Genomic DNA, 22,839 nt, shown 5'->3' on the forward strand with positions numbered 1-22,839 from the left:
ATCCCAACATTTAGATTTAGTTATTAGGGGGAGGGCACAGCAAAAATATTGAAGTGAGTAAAATATTTAAAAAAATAAATAAGAGAAAATACTGTTAGATCAGCATACTGTATCAAAAAAGAAATGTACTATAAGAGAGATAAATTTCTAAATGAAAAAAAAAAAATGATGCTAAGATTAAGAACTACGCCTAAAGAGGGACGCCTAGGAGGCTCAGTTAGTTAAGCCTCTGACTCTTGATTTCAGCTCAGGTCATGATCTCACAGATTTGTGGATTCAAGCCCCATGTCAGGCTCCATGCTGTCAGTGCAGAGCCTGCATGGAATTCTCTCTCTCCCTCTGTCTCCCCACTCCCTCCTGCTCTTCTTCCCCTCTCTCTCAAAATAAATAAATAAACTTAACAAAATAAAAGAATGATGCCAAGAGAAAAAGACAAGATTTTATATCATGGAAACTGTTGAGTCTGATAAAATTGGTGTCATTAGAATGGTTGACAAGCAAGTCAATTGAGGCCAGATGAAGAAGAGTTGAGGAAATAGCAACAGAAATTTCATCAGCCCTACAAAATATATAATTTGTGTAAAACTATTTTATAAATGGAGAAGCAATAGTTGTACTTGAGGAGGAAGGAAATTATTAAAGATTCAGTCATAAAAATAAAATAATTTCAGGAGCAACGTTCTTGAGAAAGTAAGGGCAGATTTGATCCAAAGCATGAGCATGGGTTTGGAATTGTGTGTTTGGCCATTATAGAGGCAGAAAAATTTATCCACTGTAACATTAAAGAAAGATTATACAAGTAGGAAGAGAAGAAGTTTTGTAGATTTGGCATTATGTAACAGAGGGAGTTTCTGCCTGATTGCTTCCATTTCATTAAAAGAGTTAATCTATGTAAAGCTCTTAGAACAGTGTTTGGCCCCAAGTAAGTATAAGTGTTAGCTATTAATATTTGTCAGTGAAGTATGAAGCAAAGTCATCAGCTCAGCATAATGGGGTATGCAGAAAGGTGTAAGAAAAAAACATATGTGAAGTAATCATTGTTAGGAAGCAATACTTCTTTACTCCTGAAGCCCCACCCTGCAGCCCCTGCGATGTGTAAAGGAATTTACTATGTGACTGGTCTTTCTGGTACTTCTCTCATTATGCCTTGAAAGAGGTAGGAAACCATATCTTATTGATAAATTTTTAAATAATACACTGGGACTGCATAGTTTGGTTTCATCCTGGTTTCCTTGTGGAAACATCTTTGAAATGAGTGGACTATCTTCTTTGCTCCTCCTTGTCATGACATTAACTTATTTGGGTGGACCTGTCCTGGGCCAATCACAGCCCTACACACGCAGCCCTTATTAACAGATCTAATTACCTGTAAACATAAGCAATGTCTTCCAACTTAGCTTTCATCATTAACAAAAGTGACAGCATAGCTTCTATGACTCCCTTGTCTTATTGGTCACTTGACCTAGAACAGAAGCAAGGAATAAAGGAGACATTTCACTGGTTTCCTTGGGGACTACTGCTATCTTCCTAGAGATTACCAGTTGTGTAGAATTGGGCAAATTAATTAATATATCTTTAAATCAATTTCCACACCAATTAAATATGGATAATAAGAAAACTGATCTCGTGGGGGTAGTTTTGAACATTTATAATAATGATTAAAAGTATGTTCTTAAATTAGTGCATGTTTTACAATGTGCACTCTGTTTCAATGAAAGTCTATATTAAGAATAATAGTTAACTGAGTGAAACCAAGGTTCAAGGGTAGAAAAATAATAGCATAGGAAATGGGTGGAAAAAGAGGAAGAGAGTATATTTAGAAAGAGGAAAAGAGTACATATTTAGAAAATCTCAACTAGTCCATGGACATTTTTAGACATAACTGGGAGATAATTCTTCAAAGGATATATCAAAAATCAACAGCTATTCTCTACTTCATTTTGCAAGCTATTTATAGTGAAGGTGACAAGTTAAATGGGGAAGAACTATAAATAGATGTTCAATCCAAGTTGACAACATGATACCATGAAAATGACAAGATTGTCTGCAGGGATCCAAATTGGATTCTATTGTATTATTTGTTAAGCTTAGTGCTAAATATTCATAGATGTAAACATAGAGGTTGCTGACTTGCTTGCTAAGGGAGAAAGATATAATTACAATAATGCCTAGCACAACTGTTGAATAGTGAGAAGGTGGCTACCAAAACTACATGAAGTAAAATTGTTTTGTTTTTGAGTTTGTTTGTTTTTTTTTTTCTTGCCTTACATCCCATGAAAAGAAACAGAAGGAGTTGAGATGAGAATATGGTATTTTCGGCATGGGGGAAAACATATGTAAATCTACAGAGATAAATGAGAAACATTTAGGAAACAGAATGTAACATATGCAGTAGCGTCAACAGGTAAAAGTTTACAAGCTGGGGATTCATTGTCCACAAAGAAGTTTGAATTTTATTCTTATGATGGAAAGCAGAATAAAGTTTCTAAGGGAAAAAGGGAGTGGTATGAAAAGATTTGTGTTTTGGAAATATACATATATATTGACTTGAAGGAAGCCTGATTGTGGTAAATTGTCTTATTCTGTGCTCTAGTCCCTAGTCACACCTCATTCTGTGCTCACAATGCCGGGCTCGAACCCACAAACTGTGAGATCATGACCTGAGCCGAAGTCGGAGGCTTAACCGACGACAGAGCCACCCAGGCTCCCAGACAAGATGTACTTACTTAGAACTGAATCAGTAAGAGTGAAGGAAGAGTGGATTAAAAGGAATGTAAGCAGAATGATACAAAGTAATGAATGGCCAAGAAAAGTCAAAGATGATTCTTAGTCACCTGGGTGGATAACTAACTACTATTGCAGTGCAGGCAGTGGATTCATTTTACCCTCAAAACAATGCTGGAATATAAATATTGTATTTTTCCTTTAACATATGAAAAACTTTATACTCAAAGTCTGTCCAAGGTCAAACCAGAGGTTAGTAGGGAAAACAAAGATGGTAACATCACACCCCATTATTAATGAAGAGGGAGGAATAAGTTTGTGGGTAACAGTGAGTGGTAATGATGTGATTTTCTCAGTTGCAAGAGATAGACCTCACTTTAAACATAATCAATTGATCCATTTCTCTGATATTTTCAAGACTTAATCAGACTATGGTCACTGCTAGAACTAATATCTTCAAGTTGCTATTTCTCCTTCTACATATCTTGGATCTGATTTATTTGCATAGCCTAATTCGCAAACAGTTCCCAATAATGGGTGACAATACGGCTGCCTGTAATTTGGAGATGATGATCACAGAGGAAGAAACCCCAATTAAAATAAACGTATCGAGGAGGATCTTACTGGGTCTCTTTGAGCCAGGTGTCTGTCTTCTGGACTAATTTCCGTGGACTGAGGAATGACTGACTAGGTCTATAGCTTAAGGTGTGCAAAATAATGAGATAGATGATTCCTTGAGAACTAGTTAAAGTTGTTAAAGGTTATTATGAGGAGTAAGCAGGGGCTATGTGTAATAAAGTATGAAAGATTTGTAGTTTCTTACAAATTTATTTTGAGCCTTACGTGGTATATCCAGTGACAGTGGATATATTGTTGGAACTCAGAAGAAAGAACTTCAGTGAAGCTACTGATTTTTAAATCATTGACAGATAGAGGTCAATTCAAGTCTTAAGACTTTCTGTTCTATTTCTATAATGTTTTCAGTGAATTTTACATTCATTTATTTTTCCAACTTATAGTATCCTTCCTAATTTAAAAATTAATTTCAATGGTACTTGCTTTGGCAGCACATATTCTAAAATTAAATGATTCAGAGATTAGCATAGCCTCTGTGCAAAGAGGACACAAAAAAGTAATTTGAATAATCATTTATTAATACATTATAAACTCATATATATGTGCATACACACACACACCATGTTTGCCTTGATGGAAGCATATTGTTTAAATTATTCCTTTTTTCACATTGTTATCACATTGCATTTCTTAAAGCATTGATCCATATCTTCACAATGGAACATCAAGGATCAGCAACATCATGTATAACCAGAGGTGTGCAGAAAGAATGAAATCATTTCAAGCAATCACGGTTAAATCGGTTGTATCTGGATCTTTGCTCAAATGCTCTTTTAAGCTATTGTGAAGAGAAAACTCAAGAACAACCACCTACTTATGGAATTGAGAGATTTAGTATACATTCTTTTAAAAAAAAATTTAAAAACCTGATGTTTTACGTCCAAACAATTTGACATATGTTCTTACTGTAAGGTCTAGTACAGTAAATGTTTTCTTCTTTTGAAACTAAATGGCAAGGAGTTCCTTTTTTATAAGCATATGCTGTTTTAAAGGGAAGTTATGTAGTCTTGAGACATTCAGATACAATCAGAATTAGGACAAATTAAGCTGATTAAAACAGGTTGGTGAATGGCAAAAAGAAAGAATAGAATTGTTTTAAGGTACTAAATAAAATAAGTGTCCTAGGAAAGACACATTTCAAAAGACAAAATATAGTATATATCAAGTTTGCAATTGCTCTAAATAGTCTGGATTAATGTTAATGAAAAATTCACTTTCCAAGTATGCTGCAAAAAATAAGAATATAAATATTAATTCATAGTTGATACAAGAATTTTTTTTCCCCAAAGCCCTTTCAACACAAAACTTCCTGTGCAGTTTAGTAAAGCATAAATGTGCAATGCTGTGGCTTTGCTACTGAGGATAAATACCCCTTTATTCCTGCACTTACATATCTCATTAATGCACTTATATATCTAGGGTTTTTTTTCCATCTATTTTTTTTATTTTGGTTTACATTTGCTGATAGTTGTTGCCCTTGACCATTCTGTATATGACCATCAATTTATTTTTTTAATTTTTTTAACATTTATTTATTATTGAGGAACAGAGAGAGACAGAGCATGAACGGGGGGGGGGGGGGGGCAGGCAGAGAGAGGAGGAGACACAGAATCCGAAACAGACTCCAGGCTCTGAGCTGTCAGCACAGAGCCTGATGCGGGGCTCGAACTCACAAACCATGAGATCATGACCTGAGCCAAAGTCAGACGCTTAACTGACTGAGCCACCCAGGAGCCCCCTTTTTTTTTAAAATTTTTTATGACCATCAATTTAAAACAACTAAAAAGGGAGACATGACAAAAACAACATGAACAACCATATTCTTCTTTTACATGAAAGCACATATCTATTAATTATATACTATTAGGTAATAAGTACTATAAGCATTAACAAAACCAATATTTTCCACAGAGTAGAAGTTTTAATACTGTTTTCCCTAAGAGTTTGTGTAATATTAGTGTTATAATGGTAGTTTTGCTTTGTTGTTGCATTTGCCTTTTTTTTTTTTTATTGGTGCAAGGGGAGACTGAAGCAAACATATGAGATGATTTCAATATTCACTAGCAAAAAAATTTCAAAAAAAATGATTGAATTATAAAACTCAAAAAAATAAAACACTTTGAAGAAAAAACACTTTGTAATATGGTATCTGATTGTGGAGAAAAATAGTCAGCTTAGAATGACTTCTTTCCATGCTGAGATGTAAGCAGGTTAACAAATGTTAAATGTAGAAAATAAACACTGAAATATCCTTCTTCAAACTAATATATATCATGTACATCACCCCCAACAATTATTACAATTTATGTTTAAAGAATTTGAAGGTTTTTTTTCCTTTAACTTCTGAATTTCTTTATAATTTTTTGCTGAATTATATGCTGTGATATTTCTATCAGAATTCATATAACTGAGACAATAGCAAAATCCCCTTTTTTGTGAATGTCACTAGCATTACTTGTTAATAGTTATAGTTGAAATTCAAACATAATATTATTATTGAGATGATAATTTAAATGTTAAAACAAATTTGATGCTGATTATATTATATATCAATGATGTTTTATTATACCACCAAGAGAAACTGCATTAAATAACACAGGCATTAAAAATTGTTTAGGAGAGTAATTACCATTTTGGTGTATTACAATATATTGATAAAGAAATATATCTATCCCTAGGCTCTATTTGACATTGATAAACTCTATTATTTTTCCCTTCAAAAATATATGCAGATAGAGATTAAAAATTAAGTCAGTTATGTCCAATAGTAGGATTTAGATGTACATAGGCTCGATTGCCAAACTGATATATTGGCCCAAGAAAGTTGACATGACTACAAATGTGATATTTTCCAGGAGAGGACTCACGCCAAGAAATAAGGACTTAGGGCCTATGAGTAAATCAGTAAGTTAGCAACAAAGTCTGCAGAAAGGAGTGTGTAAAAACACTTTAAAATATTTAAAAAAAAAACCCACAAAATTATAAACCCTTATCCACAAAGAACATTATACTGGAACAGCCTAAGAAAAAGAAGAACAAAAAGGAAAGATGTGGTCTCTTATTTCACTGACAGGTAGCATACAAGCTGAATGCCATGATCCCATTGTCCTCTGTGGACAGTGATACAGCTGTAGAGACCGATGGGGGACTTAATAAATAATTATTTATCAAGAAACAGCAGTGGAGTTTCTATTCCTGAAGGAAGAATGTAATGACAGGGAGGCAGAAGAGAGAGAAAAGAGGACAAGGAATGGAGGAGGGAGGGAGGAGAAAGAAGTGAGAAAGAGTGAGCATAATCCTCTAGAAAAGAATAGCAGTGATATTTAGAAGGAGACTATTGCACCTGTCAAGAGGAACTGTATCCATGGCCAGAGCCACATGCTCAGTGGGAGATAACAGAAGAGTGGAAGCCCTCAACAGTGCATTGGAGTTACAAAGGAGAGTTACAGAAGTGCTCAGGAGAAAATTCATTTTTTTGTGTGTAAGCAAAGTTCACCTGAACATTCCTAGATTTTATTTTATTTTCCTTATGGCTGAGGTGGGTTGTAGTGGACATTTTAGAGGCTGTATATTTCATATCAACATGTTTGGGCTAAAGACAGAGAACTTCAAGATAACAGGATACTCAACTTGTACACATACTCCAATTGTATGCATAAAAATAAGTTTTGAGAAGTGTACATCATATTTAATTCCCAAAGATAAACAATATTTATTCTCTATCATTGAATATGGAATTGGGGCCCAATAGAGAAGGAGAATCCCTAAATATAGATTGGCATAACTTAAGAATGTTTGTAAAAGCTCCAAAATGATTGTCTTAAAAAGCAGTTATGATTGATGTTTTGGCTTAACTGATTGCACTAGTAGTTTGCCTACAGGCAGCTGTCAGCAAAGACTCAAAATAGCATTTTTTTCTAACAGTACAATGAATGAAGCACATCTATAAAATTATGGTCACAATAGTTTCTTGAACTATTCTGTTTCCATATTTATATATATGACCCAGAGGCCTTACTTACAAAGATTATCATATTTTCAGCACAGAAAGTATATATAAGATTTTCACAAGATACCTTGAAATGGCTCCAAATTGTTTCTGGCAAAAGAAGTGCCCCAAATTATAAATTCTTCTCTCATGTATTTCAAGTTAAAATTACACAAAATACATGTAAAGATAACATATGGTGGGCAAAATGACTTGCTCTCACAACTAAGAGGAGCTGCTTTGCTTCATTTCGAGGCATCAGTAAGATTCTAAGAAACATACAAGCAATATGCCTGTCTTTTTCCCACCTTTGTGTTGCTCATAATGCCTAGCACAGTAACTTACATGAATTTTTCCTTCATCGATTTTTATAGATATGAATATAGATATCAAAAGATCAAACTTTTGTATGTTTTTTGAAACTATAAAAATTCCACAAATTTGAGCTTTACTGGGGAATTTGGGTGTGAATTTGGCTGAGTGCATTTTCAAGAATTCTATAAAGAACTTATGCCATAAGGAAGAATCATGGAATATTATCAAATATAATTCAGGAATCATATTGAAAGAAGGAAAAGAAAAAAAGAAAAATTGAAATAAGACAAAGGCCAGAAAGTTGTGGCTCATGAATTATATATAGCCAAACTGATTTTTTTTAAAAAGGCCAAATGAAAAAATATTGTGAAATGGTAAAGACACAGAGACTTGAACTACTAATGACTATAATGCTACAAGTCTTTATTATATGTTTTAACTTCTCTTCACAAGCCATTCATCTATGATTGGGTTGATAAAGCAACTGCTACAGTGTTAGAGACAGAAATGATTAAAAACCCTCTGATGGTGGTTTATGTTACAATCAGTAATTCCCAAGGAGCTCCCCATTGAATACTGGAGAATCTAGATCTATTTTTTTTTTATGCAGGATAAAGAAAGGAAATACATAGAGACAAATGTAGAACCCAAGAGAATAGGGATCGCTTATTTCCAGCGTCATAGCAAATCAAACTATGCGAGCCAAGCCATTTTTTTAATTGGAATTATGCCTTTTAATTGGAATCATGTTAAAAAGTGTACTTTGGGGACATTTAACATCCTAACTCTTTAATATGTAGTCTTCTTATTCACAAGCAAAAATGTTCTTATTTTAATGAATACTGTTTATCCCAGCACATACGTTTTTATGTACTTTTATTTTATATTTTGGGCCTTATTAGTATATTTAATGTAATTTAAAACATGCTATATGCTTCCCAGTAGCATACCTTACATATTTGACACTTACATAAAATCATTTTCTTAGCACTCCCTTTCAGGTTTAAAGAAATAAGTAATAGATTTTAGGAGTTTGTTATCTTACAATAATTTCATAAGTTTTTCACATTCAAAGAAAAAAATTTCAAATAAGGATAAAATTTGCAATGTTAAATCCAATTTCTAGGATAGCTCCACAATATGGGGAGACTGAAGCTGAGAAATCAATTAAGAATGATTTTTAAAAACCTAGTGAAGACTGTATGAATACTTGAAGTACCTATCTAATTGAAAATAGACATCTGTTTTAATAGGCATTTCTTGCCTTAAACCTATGGTACAACTATACATTATTTGTACATAAACTTTTTATTTTATGTACGTAAATCTGGTTCTGAATTAACAATCAATTTCACCACTCAGTTTCACCATCTAAAAGTTCTGCAGCTGATACTTAACTTGAGGAACTGAAGCTGTCATTGGTTTCTTTACCCGAGCAGGAATATTTGAGTTGATAGTCACATGTTGAAACCAGAGAGGGTCTTTCTAAGTAGATTCATTCTGAAAAATCCTAGGCAAGGAAATACATCAGGCCAGATTTTGTGAAAAAGTATGCATAATCCCTAGTGTAACTCACAGGTTTATCACTGGATGAGGTAATTGTTGAGTTCAGGGGAACGGAGTAGTGTGATTATACCCTGACCAAAGTGGGCACAACAAGGTTGGAATGCCATCTGAGAAGATGGCTAAAATAACTGATAAAGGCTGAGAAGCCTATTTATATCTAACAAAATTAAGCCTCTGGTAAGAAGCAAAACACATCTATGAATCCTCAAGTTACCAGCATTTATTTCAAATGAACGCTTCTGGGAAAATCTGTAGTTATAGGCTACCTTTCAAAATTCTTCAGTCATTTAAAAGTATTTTTAAAAGTTCTCATTTCCCAAAGAATGTATGCTTGTGCCTTGGGATGATGGTGAAATCAAAGGAGAAAGATCACTCATTTTCCTATAATTCTAATTCCACTCATCAACTATGATGTAAGCATGATTTAAAACAATTTAACTAGAAAATTATTTAAAATATTTTTATACACGTTTAATTGCTTTCTAACATAAACAAAGAACCAGTTGAAAAGTCTTCAGTATAAATTTTGTTTATGACCACAAACAGTGGTGTTATGAACACAACAGTATATCACCAACAGGCTTTATAAATACAACAATATCATTTACTCCTCTATCGCAGTCACTAACTGCACTATGTATCATTTGAATCTATCACTTCACAATCAACATTTTGAGTTTTATCCATTAGGTAGTAGTATTAGGTAGGTATTATTATTATTATTATTATTATTATAGTGTAGAATTCCATTGCATGAATAATCCACATATCATTCTACTGTTGTTGGACATCTAGGTTCCTTGAAAATTTTGGCTGCAAAAATATGCTGCTTTCAAAGGTTCCATATATTTTGTTGTAGGTAGGTAGGTAGATAGATAGATAGATACATACATACATACATACATACATACACACATTTAGAGACTGAGATTTATGAATATTTTGGATACACACCTAAAAGTGAAATTACTGGGTTTTATGTTATATATATCTTCCTTTTGTAGATGCCACCAAAATGCTCTCCAAAGTGGATATACTAATTTATATTCCACTAGCAGGGAATGAGAATTTTAGCTACTTGAAATCTTTGCTAACACTTTGTATTATTGATTTTTAAAAATTTAACCATTTCTGTGGATATAAAAGATTCATATTGTGATTTTAATTCGCATTTCCATGGTGAATAATAAGTTTGAACATATTTCTTTATTTTTAAACATTTTGACATACTCCTTTGTGATGTGCCTATTAAAGTTTATTTACACATTTTTATATTCTGGTTTGTTTTATTATTGATGTTCAGAAATTCTTAATAAATACTACATGTAAGTTCTTTATAAGTATTTTGTTAAGTATCTTCCCCCAATTTATGACTTTATTTTTCACTCTGTAAATAGTATGCAATAATTCCTGATCTTACTGTAGTATAATTGAGCAATCTTTTCCTTCCTTGTGTGTGAATTTTGTGTCTTGCTTGCAAAAAGAAAAATATGTTTCTACCTTAAGGTTATGAAGACACGTTCCTATTTTTTGCTCCTGGAAGCCTTATTATTTTATTTTGCAAATTCACCATCATGATTCATTTTTAAATTATTTTTGTTTATTCCACAAAATTAAGGATAGTTGTTTCATCGTAGATAGCCAATACTTTGATAAAAACTTTTTCCCTATTACATTTCACTGTCATTTTTGTAGCAAATTAAGTGTCCATTTATGTTTAGGACTATTTCCAGACTTTCCATTATGTTTTATTGATCTCCTTGTCTATCTTTTCACTAACATACACAGGTTTACACCAAATCACTTTCAGTTAATCTTTATATCTGGTAGCCTAAGTCCTCCAACTTTATATTAAAATGCCCCATTGAATATTTCCTCCTTTGCTCGCCTGTATTTTGTACGAACTTTTTAGGTGCCCCTGATAGGTTGGAGCCTCTTCAGCTTCTAGGTCTGTAGAGAAGAGAGTGGCAGCTGCAATAAGCTGGCTCTGGAACCACTAGAACGGTGTGGATTTTTGATGATGCTACACAGGCCAGGGAGCAGGACAAGCCATAACAGACATGGATGTGAAATGTGGAGTGATACCTAAACAAATCTAGTACACAGAGATGCTGTACCTGATGATGATATCCACATGTCATATCAGAACAAGGTAATTGTACTTCTTCCCCAAGAAGCGAGATGCAAGTCTAATTAATCTTTAAAGATTAGAGCTAGACTGGGTGTTATATGTAAGTGATGAATAACTAAATTCTACAAGACACCAATTTTACCATACATGTTAACTAGCTAGAATTTAAATAAATCTTTAAAATAAATTGGCGCTAGTGTTTGAAAGTTCAGTGTAGTCCTCTGTGCTGCAATTCCATTGTGAGATCACACAATGGAATACATGAGTTCCAATCAAATAAATCCTCTTCAAGAAGAACTTTAAAGTTCTTCTTGGGCAAATTCATTGAGTAATTTTTAGCATGGACTGTGTCTTACCTGATATAAACATTTTATGAATTTTGTAAAGTATGATCATGGTACGATTATTTTTTAAAAACATAAATCCCTATGAGTTAGAGATATATTCTGAATGAAGTATTTATGGTTAAATGATATGATTTGGGAATGTTGCTTTGCAATACTCCAGTGAATGACAAACACAAAAAACAAATATATGGTGGAGAGATATATGAAACAATATTGACAAAGATATTGGTATTTTGAAGCTGAGCAGTAGGTATCTGGGAATTTATTATGTTATTCTTTTTCCTTTTGTATATTTTTGAAAATTTCCATAGCAGAATAAAAATAAGTGAATATGCTATTCCATTTGAAAGAAGAATATTTACATTAATGAACACATAAAAAAATCCTTAGTTTGACCCCTTAAATGTAAACGTGAAAAAAAGACCTTTTTACATGCATAAAAGTCATTCAATTGAACTGCTGACTTTTCCAGCAATAGGAAAATCTGTTAACATGTGTAGCTGTTAACCAATTACCACCCATTATAAAAGGAAATATATTCACTAAAACATCTAAAATATGAAGTTGCTTTTTTGGCATCACTAGGCAAATGGCCTTATAGAAGATTATAAACTAATATTATAAAAAGTTTTATTAAAACAAATTTATTTGAAATGTTTTTAAATGTTTTCTTTCTGTTGTGTTTTTTTCAAAAATATTTAACTCATACAATGGTATTGAAATTTGAAATATTCAATATATTCTGATGTTGCTATTATAAAAAAATTTTACTTTCAAAATCATTTCTTATCTCTTAGAATTACTTCTCATCAGTTATTTATTTCATGATGAAGTACTCCTCATTATTATTATTATGGTAATGCATCCCTGGCTTAATTTGTCTATGATGAAAACATTCATCCTACCATTTTTTTGTTTTTTTTTTTTTTTAGTACAGAAGTGATTTTATTTTATTCCCTTTGTGATTATGTTCGTGAAAATTTCTTGAGTCGAAAAAAGGAAAAGTGCTCCCTTGTAAATAATTTATAATCATAAAAGTTGGGTTTGAGGTGGGATTGGGTACTAATATCATCACTCTGCTCTCCTCACTTCTGAGGTTTAGAAATAAAATATAAACGCAGGGGACAAAATACAAACAGAAACAAATGCTACTTTATTAATGGCTGGGTAGCACCCCGATAGATTTTGATAGAATTCATAGCTCAGTCCAAAATGCATTTCCAGAACCTCCAGTAGCCTTTCACTTACAATTAGTTTTGCCAACTCTGTAGAACAGGCTGTGACTTGAAGTAACCACTAGTTCTCACACAGAGATGCTAAGAGAGACTGATAGGCTGTCTGAACCTTCCTCGGAGTGGCAAGTCTTGGAAATACCTATCATAGGAGGTACAAAAATCAAGCATATTACATATACCTCGGAAGTAGTTCTAAAGGCTAGAGAGTGAATTTATATCTTTAAGACACAGTTAACCCAGCCACTTATTAAAATGTGCAGCTGATGAAATGACTTAGCTCCAAAAATGCTTTATTTGTCCCACTAGTTGATAACTGCACTTGAATCCACCTCTACATTTCTTCCCTCAGGGTAGCTAGATAGGTGGATATTACAGTAGACACTGAACGGGTGCCTGGGTGGCTCAGTCGGTTAAGTGCCTGATGTGGGCTCAGGTCATGATCTCATTGTTTGTGAGCTCGAGCCCTACATAAGACTCTGTGCTGAGGGCTCAGAGCCTAAGCCTGCTTTGAACTCTGTGTCTCCCTCTCTCTCTCTGCCCTTCCCCACTTGCACTCTCGCACTCCCTCTCTCTTAAAAATAAATAAACATTGGGGCGCCTGGGTGGCGCAGTCGGTTAAGCGTCCGACTTCAGCCAGGTCACGATCTCGCGGTCCCGCGTCAGGCTCTGGGCTGATGGCTCAGAGCCTGGAGCCTGTTTCCGATTCTGTGTCTCCCTCTCTCTCTGCCCCTCCCCCATTCATGCTCTGTCTCTCTCTGTCCCAAAAAAAAAAAAAAAAAAAAAAGTTGAAAAAAAAATTAAAAAAAAAATAAACATTAAAGAAAAAAGGTAAGCACTATATATGATAAGCATCTGTCTTTTTTTAAATAAAATTCATAAATTATTGACATTAGTTCAGTCATTTGCTTATTAAAAACAAAAAAAAGCTGGTAACTCCATGTGTAGCTTACCATGGTAACTCCACACTAAAATATACGTGTCTTAAGGATGCATTTTTTGCTTACCCTTTTGATTCCAGAACCTAACATGGTACTCATCATAGAGTAAGTGATCAATAAAGATTTCTCCACGGAGTATTAAATAACATACTGCTAATAACATTAATCTCCTCATTACTAATATACCATAAGCAATGAGTCCAATATATGGATAGGTATAGATACAGATCACAATTCTATGAATTATGTATTTTAGTGCCATCTGTGAATTGTGAAATTCAGAGTAAGATCTCAACAATGACCCCTACAGGTGCCTGGGTGGCGTGCTCTGTTGGGTGTCCAACTCTTGATTTCCGCTCAGGTCATGATCTCACAGTTTGTGAGTTCAAGCTCTGCATTGGGCTCTGCACTGACAGTGTGGAGACTGGAAGTCTCTCTCTCTCTGCCCTTCCCCTGCATGCATGCCCACTATCTCTCTCTCTCAAAATAAATAAATAAATAAATAAGCTTTAAACAAAATAAAAGAATGTTTAAAAAATGACCCCTAAATCATAAAATCTTTATTGATTAGGTAAAGGTTGAAACCAAGAACTCCAAATCCTGTGTGTTTTCTCACATTTTTCTGTCATCTTCTAAAACTTTTTTTTTCCTTTTCAAGGGAATATATGGGGCTGTATTTATGCCAAAATTAGTAGAAAATTGAGCAAACATATCATGTGTAGTATTTCACAATATTGTTGGTGCTTGATTCCATGTCAAGGTATTGGCTTCTTAACTGTTCAGAAATTTGAAATGTGTGAGTTATCTGGGTCTGCCAAAAGATGCATGTCACCAAACCACCTGGAATCTCTTATAAATAATCAAGTCACCATTAAGCTGTGTCAATTTCCTTAGGAACAGACCTATGGCTGACATTGACAAGCTAGGGACAAGCTGCTTCTTCTAAAAATGATGCTATATTCCATTGCTTTCAAAACTTTTTTGGCTCCCTTAGTGGCAAAGCTTTCCAAGACCTACTAGATACTGACAATTCATACTACTGTATCTTTCTAAAATATACACTTCACCTTATCCACCTTGTTCCCTCTATCAGATCACTGTGCTTCTCTTTTATAAATGAGTGTGTTTCCTTATGTTAAAATTGGACATGATTATTTTAAAGTATTTTATTTGTCTTTTCTAAAAAGCTAATAATGGAACAGTTGTTCACTATAGATGGATATGTCCTTATCATTGATGGTATGGCATCCTTTTTCCTATTAACAATAAAGACATTTAAAACTCCTACCTTGGGGCACCTGGATGGCTCTGTCAGTTAAATGTCTGACTACTGATTTTAGCTCAGATCTCAGGGTTTCAAGTTCAAGCCCTGCATTGGGCTTTAAGCTGGGAGTGAAGCCTACTTAAAAAAAATTTAATAAAACTCCTATTTCATAGCCTTCTTTTATTAAATTTTCAGCTCTACCATTACCTCACATTTTCTTGCTTTTTACTTCATGAAGTTGTTGGATAATTTTAACACTTATGTCATTATTAACTATAAAGTTACTGCCATTATAAATGAAACATAGTTTGTTATTATCCCTTTTTGTGTTGACCTTATTTAAATACCACAGTCCGAGTATTTTAATATATATGAGTCTCACAAGTCATATGTAATTCTGTAAAGATGTTTTAGGTATCTTTAGCTATCTATTTAAAATCAAGAGCATCCTAAAGCCTTTGTTCTCCTGATGTGTTTCAGAGGATGCTTTTTGATGACAATATTCATTTTTGGAGGAAAAGGTGTTCTGAAGACGTTGCTTGAGAGCATGATGATTGAAGCGCCATAAAATGTGATGACCTTCTATATCAAATGCTTGAAATGATTTATAAGTCTTCAGATTTGGATGAAAACTGATTTTGCTTCCAATATCATATAGGTGTTCAAACCTACTTTATTATGTGTAGATGTCTTTCTTTAGTGTCAGAGCACCTGCATTGGATACTTCCACATATTTTTAGCACTGACCTAAGGCAGACTAAGACAAAAGATGGCTACGAATCAGAAAACTGTGTTGTATTGTGAATACTTGGAAGGGATGTAGGTTTTCATCTGTGACAGTCACAGTCATCTGTACTTAACTTGTTTGTGTCTTAGATGACCGCAAGGAAAGGAGTGAGACATGAGCCTTGGCAAAAAACAAATTTTGGTGATAAGACCTTCTTACTTGGTTGCCCAGCTTGGGCATTATAATCTTCAATGCAATAGTTAGTCAGAGTCCAACTTGTCTAAGTAGCTCTTTGTAAGAAGGCCAAGAATTTAAAGCCAAATTCAGCAATTCTCAAGAGATGCTTAATTACTCACAGGTGATGTTGCTAGGCAACCACTTCACCTTCTAATTCTGCCGCTTCACCTAAGAGTGGTACTGTTTGTTCTATTGTTACTGAATGTTAAAAGAGATGGAGAAGTGCAGTCTGAAGAATTTATTTAAAACCAAGTGAAAATAGAAAGTTGGGGAAAGAAACTAAAATTCAATTCTGAATTGGAAGCTATGCAAATACAGTTTTCATTTCTTTCTTCCTGATTTGAGATGCATTATAGGGAACAGAAATTTAAGATGGAATTTCAATAAGAATAGACAGATTATTCGAAGAAAAAGTGTTATACTTACAGTCACAAATGGTTTAGAGCAGAGGTGCTGGACATCAGGAGTTATATGCCATTGGACAGACCCCGGGGTTCCCACAGTTGTAGGTCCTAGCTATTTCAATAGAATTGCTAAGGGCAACTCCTAAAGATATTACCTCAAACTTTCTGAAACTGACTTACTGTTCCTACCTGTCTTTAATTTGCAGTTACCAGTTCTTGACCTTAGATTTAGAGTCTTGAAATTTCCCTAAGAATTTGTTATTTCTTGTTTGAACTATGAATAATTTTACCTATGGTCATGGCCCTGATTTTGCCTTATCGGGCACATAAAGATTCAATGCTTTTGTAAGCTGTTTCAGCATGCTTTCCATTTTCTCATGTCTTCAAGAGAGTTACAGTTCACATCGATACTGTTCTTTGACATGGCTTGGACGGAAGGGGTAACCCCAAATATTTAACATCAAGTGGTAGGTCCATCTTCATGTTCCACTAGTTAATAAGTGCACTTAAATCCACCTCTAAGGTTTTTTATTCCCCCTTAGGATATCTAGATTGGTGAATGTTAAGGTGGACATTGCTTATGATGAGCATCTATTCCTTGTGTTAATAAAATGCATAAATTATCAATATTCGTTCAATCATTTATTTATTCAGTGACCCAGCAAAAATTAATTGCCTGCTGAGTGCCAACCACCATCATCATTCCATGCAGAGTTTATTATCAGCTGAGTCCTAGTTTGCCTTTGGGCATTATGTGCATACCCTGGAAGGGAATGCACATCTGCACTACTTGCTGATCTTTAGATTCTTCTATCCTTAACCAAGATATAACATTATTTTCCTGTGCTAACCAAATAAAATGGTGTACTACTGTGTAGGCAACTCTCCCCAAACTTCTAATTAATGCCCTTGCCAGATCACCCAATATCCCTTTTTTATTGTAAAATATTCTGTGCTATTGTACACTAAAGGTTTATGGCAAGTAGATTTACTAGATACACACTTACATACATCTACACCTACTCACGGAGATGTATGCCTACCAAAAATTACAATCTGTCTTTATTCATGACCTGTTTATACCTATTGCATTTGGTATTGAAATTACATAATAAGATAAAATGCACTTAAGAATATAAAGGCAAAATAAGTGGTTATCTTTTCCTATGGAAAAAATTATGATACCATGAATTAAGAAAAATCCAAGAAAGAAACATGTAATGTTTTTACGTTGAATTTTGCTTATAACTCAGAATTCCCCATAAACTTTGACCACGGTTCTTAATTTTACCTAGAAACAAATATCCCAAGAACTAGCGACTGTGAAACATAGTTTTAGAAGTACTTAGCTACCAGTGCCTTTTGTGTGCATCTATAGGTTTTAGTGGTCTATGTGAGATTCATCCACATCACTGTAGACTACACGCACAAACTGTAAATGAAAATGTGTTACCGAAGTAATGATTTGAAAGGAGCCATACACTATTCAGAACAGTCTTCACAAAATGAAAATCTCAGAACATCCAAGATTTCTTTGAGTGAGTGCACACACTAAGCAAGTATAGCATGGGGGACATATTTTCTTAAAGTCTAATTTAAAGTAGTTGCTCTTATTCTATTCCTCAGATTTTGGGTTTAATGCCATATGATTTCACTCATATTTGGAATTTAAGAAACAAAGCAAATGAGCAAAGGGGCATACAAAGAGAGAAAAGGCAAACTAAGAAGCAGACTCCTAACAATGGGGGACAAAGTGATGGTTAGCAGAGGGGAGGGAGGGGCTGGGTGAAATAGTTGATGGGATTAAGGAGGACACTTATGGTAGACACCCGTGTTGTTTGGAAGGGTTGAATCACTATATTGCACACATGAAACTAATATTACACTGTATGTTAACTAATTGGAATTTAAATAGAAACTTAACAACAACAACAACAACAAAACCACAAAAAATGTATGATAAAAATAGTGGTAAGAATAAAAAAAATACATAAACCTTGTACTGGTACTACAAGGTTTAAATATGGTAAGAATTTATTTTTAAAAGGTGTGAAAATGGGTTTTTTTTCCAATAATTCAAAATGCTGTAGATAGGATTTAGGATATTAGTAGTAAATGTAGATGAGTCTTTACTGTATAAAGCAATAAGAGAAGTATGTGGAGCAGTGTGTTCAGACAGGGATCAACTGTATTCATCAATCTTTTCACCCTTCTCTGCATGCAAATGTAATTAATAAATGTAATGTGCACCAGAATAAAGGCATGCCTTTCACACTATAAATATTACATTATCAGTATTCAACAAAGAGAATATAAATATGCCTACTCTTATGTCAGGCATATCCAGGTTGATGTAAAGTGCTTGCCAGAATATGCATCCACTTGAGCATAACTACAGCTGCTGTCACATAATTCATATTCTTAATGCAGGACTTGGCACAGGTAGATTTTTCGTTGAAGGAAGAGGGGGGTCAGGGCTTACATTCTAGGCAACAGCTTTTTGATGAATAGTGTAAAATGAACTACCCTTTGCATTATGGTGCATCATTTAAAAGTCCAGAAATGGACAGGTACCATCATCAGCACATACCGCACTGTAGACGTCTTTTTATTTATTTGGCAACAAGCCCAAATAATAGGAATAATTAATACACACATTTCAGATTCAAGTTAACTTTATGTATCCATATACTGTGGGTGCCTGTGTGTGCATATGTACATGCATAGACATCCACGCGTATTTACATGACTGACACCTTTTGCCTCACATTTAAGATTATAGTTTGGGTAGAAATGTTACAAACCCTATTCTTAGTGGTCTTCCCACAGGCTCTCGGCACTGATAAATTTAATGAAATTTAACACAAGAAAAGCAATCTATATTATAAAACCACCTGTGTACAAGAAGCCAGGAAAGGTTGAAGAATCTCAGAGCTTTAGGAACAGAAAAGATGACCTGAATGCAAAGCATTTCTGAAGTCTCAGCAGAATATGTCTATGGATCGAAGCTTTAGTTTTCCAGCAGTAGTATAAAAGATTTACTCTATCGGTGTCCTTCTCTTTCCGTTTTCCTAGCAGGTAAAAGATTCTCTCTACTTTTGCATCTTCTCGTTTTTCATAGGTGCTGATTATTTTACTCTTAGCGTCTACTTTTTCATAACATCAACTTAAATCGCCACACAATGGTGTCTTCTAAGTTCATGTGTGCTTTCAATTTCAATTTCTGCTAATGTCTGATTAACTTTGTATTTCTCAATTCATCTTCTTGAGAATGAAAAGCTACTATATTCCAGCTATTTTTTCACAATACACAATATCACAATGACTAAATACCCTCATGCAGCTTGGGTCACCTGCCTTCCTGATGTCCAGTCATCTTTAAGAGTGGTATGGGGGGTCCTGGGGCTTGTATGGAAGACCTGTATGAGGATCAGCAGGTAGGTGGGATCCCAGAGAACCCTTTATGGGTGTCAGGATCCAAGATTAGCTTATGAACTAATTCTGTTTTGCTATAATCATATCCTGAATTAATGGTTCCATTTGTCTATATTTACTAGCTAAAATGTGGTAACTTGCATGCAAATGCACTTTGAATGTGCCTCCTATGAAATATAGATGCACAGAAAAAAAGAATGTCAAGTCCCTCTACATATTTTATTATGAGATATTCCCTTGTTGGCACGATAACATTTATGGTTCTTATATTAAATATCTGCTAGATGCAATAGAATATGATGTGTATATATGTATAAAAGAATTAAAAAATAAGCAGTATCTGTTTCATACATTTTTGAGTTTGATATATTTGAATATATATTTGAGGTTTTTTTGTTGTTTTTTTTTTTAAGTATCCCCTTCCAATCTCTTGGCTGTTATGAGCCCTTCCCTAATCTCATCTCCTCTCTTTCACCTAAGAGATGAGCAATATCCTGAGTCTTAATATTTAATATTTTCTGGGGTGCCTGGGTAGCTCAGTTGGTTGAGTGTCCAACTTCGGCTCAGGTCATGATCTTGTGGCCCGTGAGTTTGAGCCCTGCGTCTGGTTCTGTGTTGACAGCTTAGAGACTGGAGCCTGCTTCAGATTCTGTGTCTCCCTCTCTCTGTGCCCTTCCCCCACTCATTCCCTCCCTCTCTCTCTCTCAAAAATAAAGATTAAAAAAATTAATTTTTTCTACACATTTCTATCATATATGTTTCATATGCAGACATATTATATTATAGAATTTTGTTTTCCATAAATGTTCTTGAACCACACTATGTATATATTTTAATAGCTTGCTTTTTGCACTTAACATTATGTGTCTGAGATATATTTACATTATTGCATGTAGTTGTAGTTTACACATTTTCACTGCTGGTACTCCATGAAATGAATAAACCAAAAACTTTATTCTCTTATTATTCTATTGTGTTGTCTTTTTCTCATTGATTTTACAAAGCTTTACAAAGCTCCGTTTGAAACTTTCACTCATCTCACTAATGCCATGTTCATATCATTTTTACTCTTTATTCTCTGTGCTTTATATTGGATAGTTTCTAAGGCATGTTTTCAAATTCATTAATCTTTTTTTTTTTTCAATAACAAATCTGCTCTCAATCTCATGCAGCAAATTTTTCATCCCATACAGTTCAACCTTCATTTGTAGATATCTGATGTAGATCTTTTCTATATTATCCATGTCTGCACTTAATTTTTGAACATATGGAATAGAGTTATAATAACTAATGTCTTTCTCTGTGAATTCTAACATCTGTGTCAGTTTGGGGGTGGTTTGAGATTGATTGATATTTTTCTCATTATGGGTCACATTTTCCAGCTTCTTTGCATGCTGCTTATTTTGTTGTTGTTGTTAGATGCCAGACATTACAAATTTTACTTTATTTGGCTCTGGACATTTTTGTATTCCTAGTTAGTTGTTACTTGGAAACATGATGTTACTTTCATCATGTCAAGTAGTACTTTTTCTTTTCTTTTTTCCTTTTCCTTCTTTTCTTTTTTTTTCTTTTTTTTTTTTTTTAGTGGGGCCTAAGCAATGCTCAGTCTAAGACTAATTCTTCCCCATCTAGACAAGAACCATTTGTATACTCTATCTAACTATCCAGGAATTCTGAATCCCTCTGGTTTGTAGGGACAGGAACTATCTATGGCCCTGTGTGTTTGGTACTATTGCATCTAATTCTTCTGTGTGGTCTTTTTCCCCCCAGCTTCAAGTAGTTTCTCATTTTTGTACTTATAAGTAACTCAGTTGAAAACTCCAAGGGCCTTCAAATGGCTGGTGCTTTTGCGCTGTGCTGTTTTCTCTATTCTGATAATCTGTCCTATGAACTCTAGTCATCTTGGTTCTTGTATTCCATCACCTTATCTTGGTAGTTCTCTGAGCTCCATCTGAGTTACCCCCCTCTTGTATTTCCCTGGAAATGGCCTCAAAGCTGTAGGGTAAAGCAACTGTAGCATTCACGTGGCTTTCTTGTTTCTGGTCTCTCAGGATTACTCTCCTTAGTTGCCTGCTATGGTTTGAATTGTGTCACCAGCAAAAGATGTGTAAGTCCCAACCCCTGGTGTCTGTGAATATGACCTTATTTTGGCAATAGTGTCACTGCAAATAATCAAGTTAAGATGAGGTTATTGGAATGGGCCTTAATCCAATATGACTGGTGTCCATATAAAAAGAAGAAATTTAGGCATAAATAAACATGTATGGAGGGAAGACATGAAGACACAGAGAGAATGCCATCTTTAAGCCAAGGAATATCTGAGGCTGCAAGAAGCTAGGAGAGAGGCAGGAAACAGATCTTTCCCTCACAGCCCTCTGAAGGAAACTGCCTGATGACACTTTGATCTTGAACTTCTAGCCTCTGGAACTATGAGAAAATAAAATTCTGTTGTTTGTCAGTTTGTGATGATTTGGTACAACAACCTCAGGAAGCTGATACATCGCCTTATATCCAATGTCTTGAAAATCACACACGCATACTCAAACACACAGTCTTTTTGTTTTCTTTTCAAGCAGGATCATAAATCCGGTCCTCATTAATACATACTGACCAGAAGTGGAGTAATTTATCCATAAAATTTTAATTTTATTCTCCTTCTGTTTGTCAGTTGTTTTAAACATACTAATCATAATTATTTTAAAGTTCGTGTCTGAATACTCTAATTCCTGAGCCTGTTATTGTCTCTTTGCTTTAGGCTTTTTGTGTATTTGCTGCGCACCTTTTTCTTTTCACTGTTCAAATTTTTTATTTTGTTACTTTTAAAATTAATATCCACTTACCACTAAAATTACCCATCTTCTCTTTACTGTGTGCTACTGTTACTTTTACATT

At 34.3% G+C, this 22,839-nt stretch overlaps 1 non-coding gene across 1 annotated transcript; it reads left to right on the forward strand.

Moving 5' to 3' along the window:
• Positions 1–3,775: 3,775 nt before the first annotated feature.
• On the forward strand, positions 3,776–3,878 carry LOC112849112 (U6 spliceosomal RNA). Its single transcript, XR_003222546.1, has one exon. It is a non-coding gene; the product is annotated as a U6 spliceosomal RNA (small nuclear RNA).
• The last annotated feature ends 18,961 nt before the right edge of the window (positions 3,879–22,839 follow it).

The sequence above is a fragment of the Puma concolor genome, chromosome C1 (assembly GCF_028749965.1).
Source record: "Puma concolor isolate L17-30 chromosome C1, mPumCon1.1.hap2, whole genome shotgun sequence".
Lineage (NCBI taxonomy): Eukaryota > Metazoa > Chordata > Mammalia > Carnivora > Felidae > Puma > Puma concolor.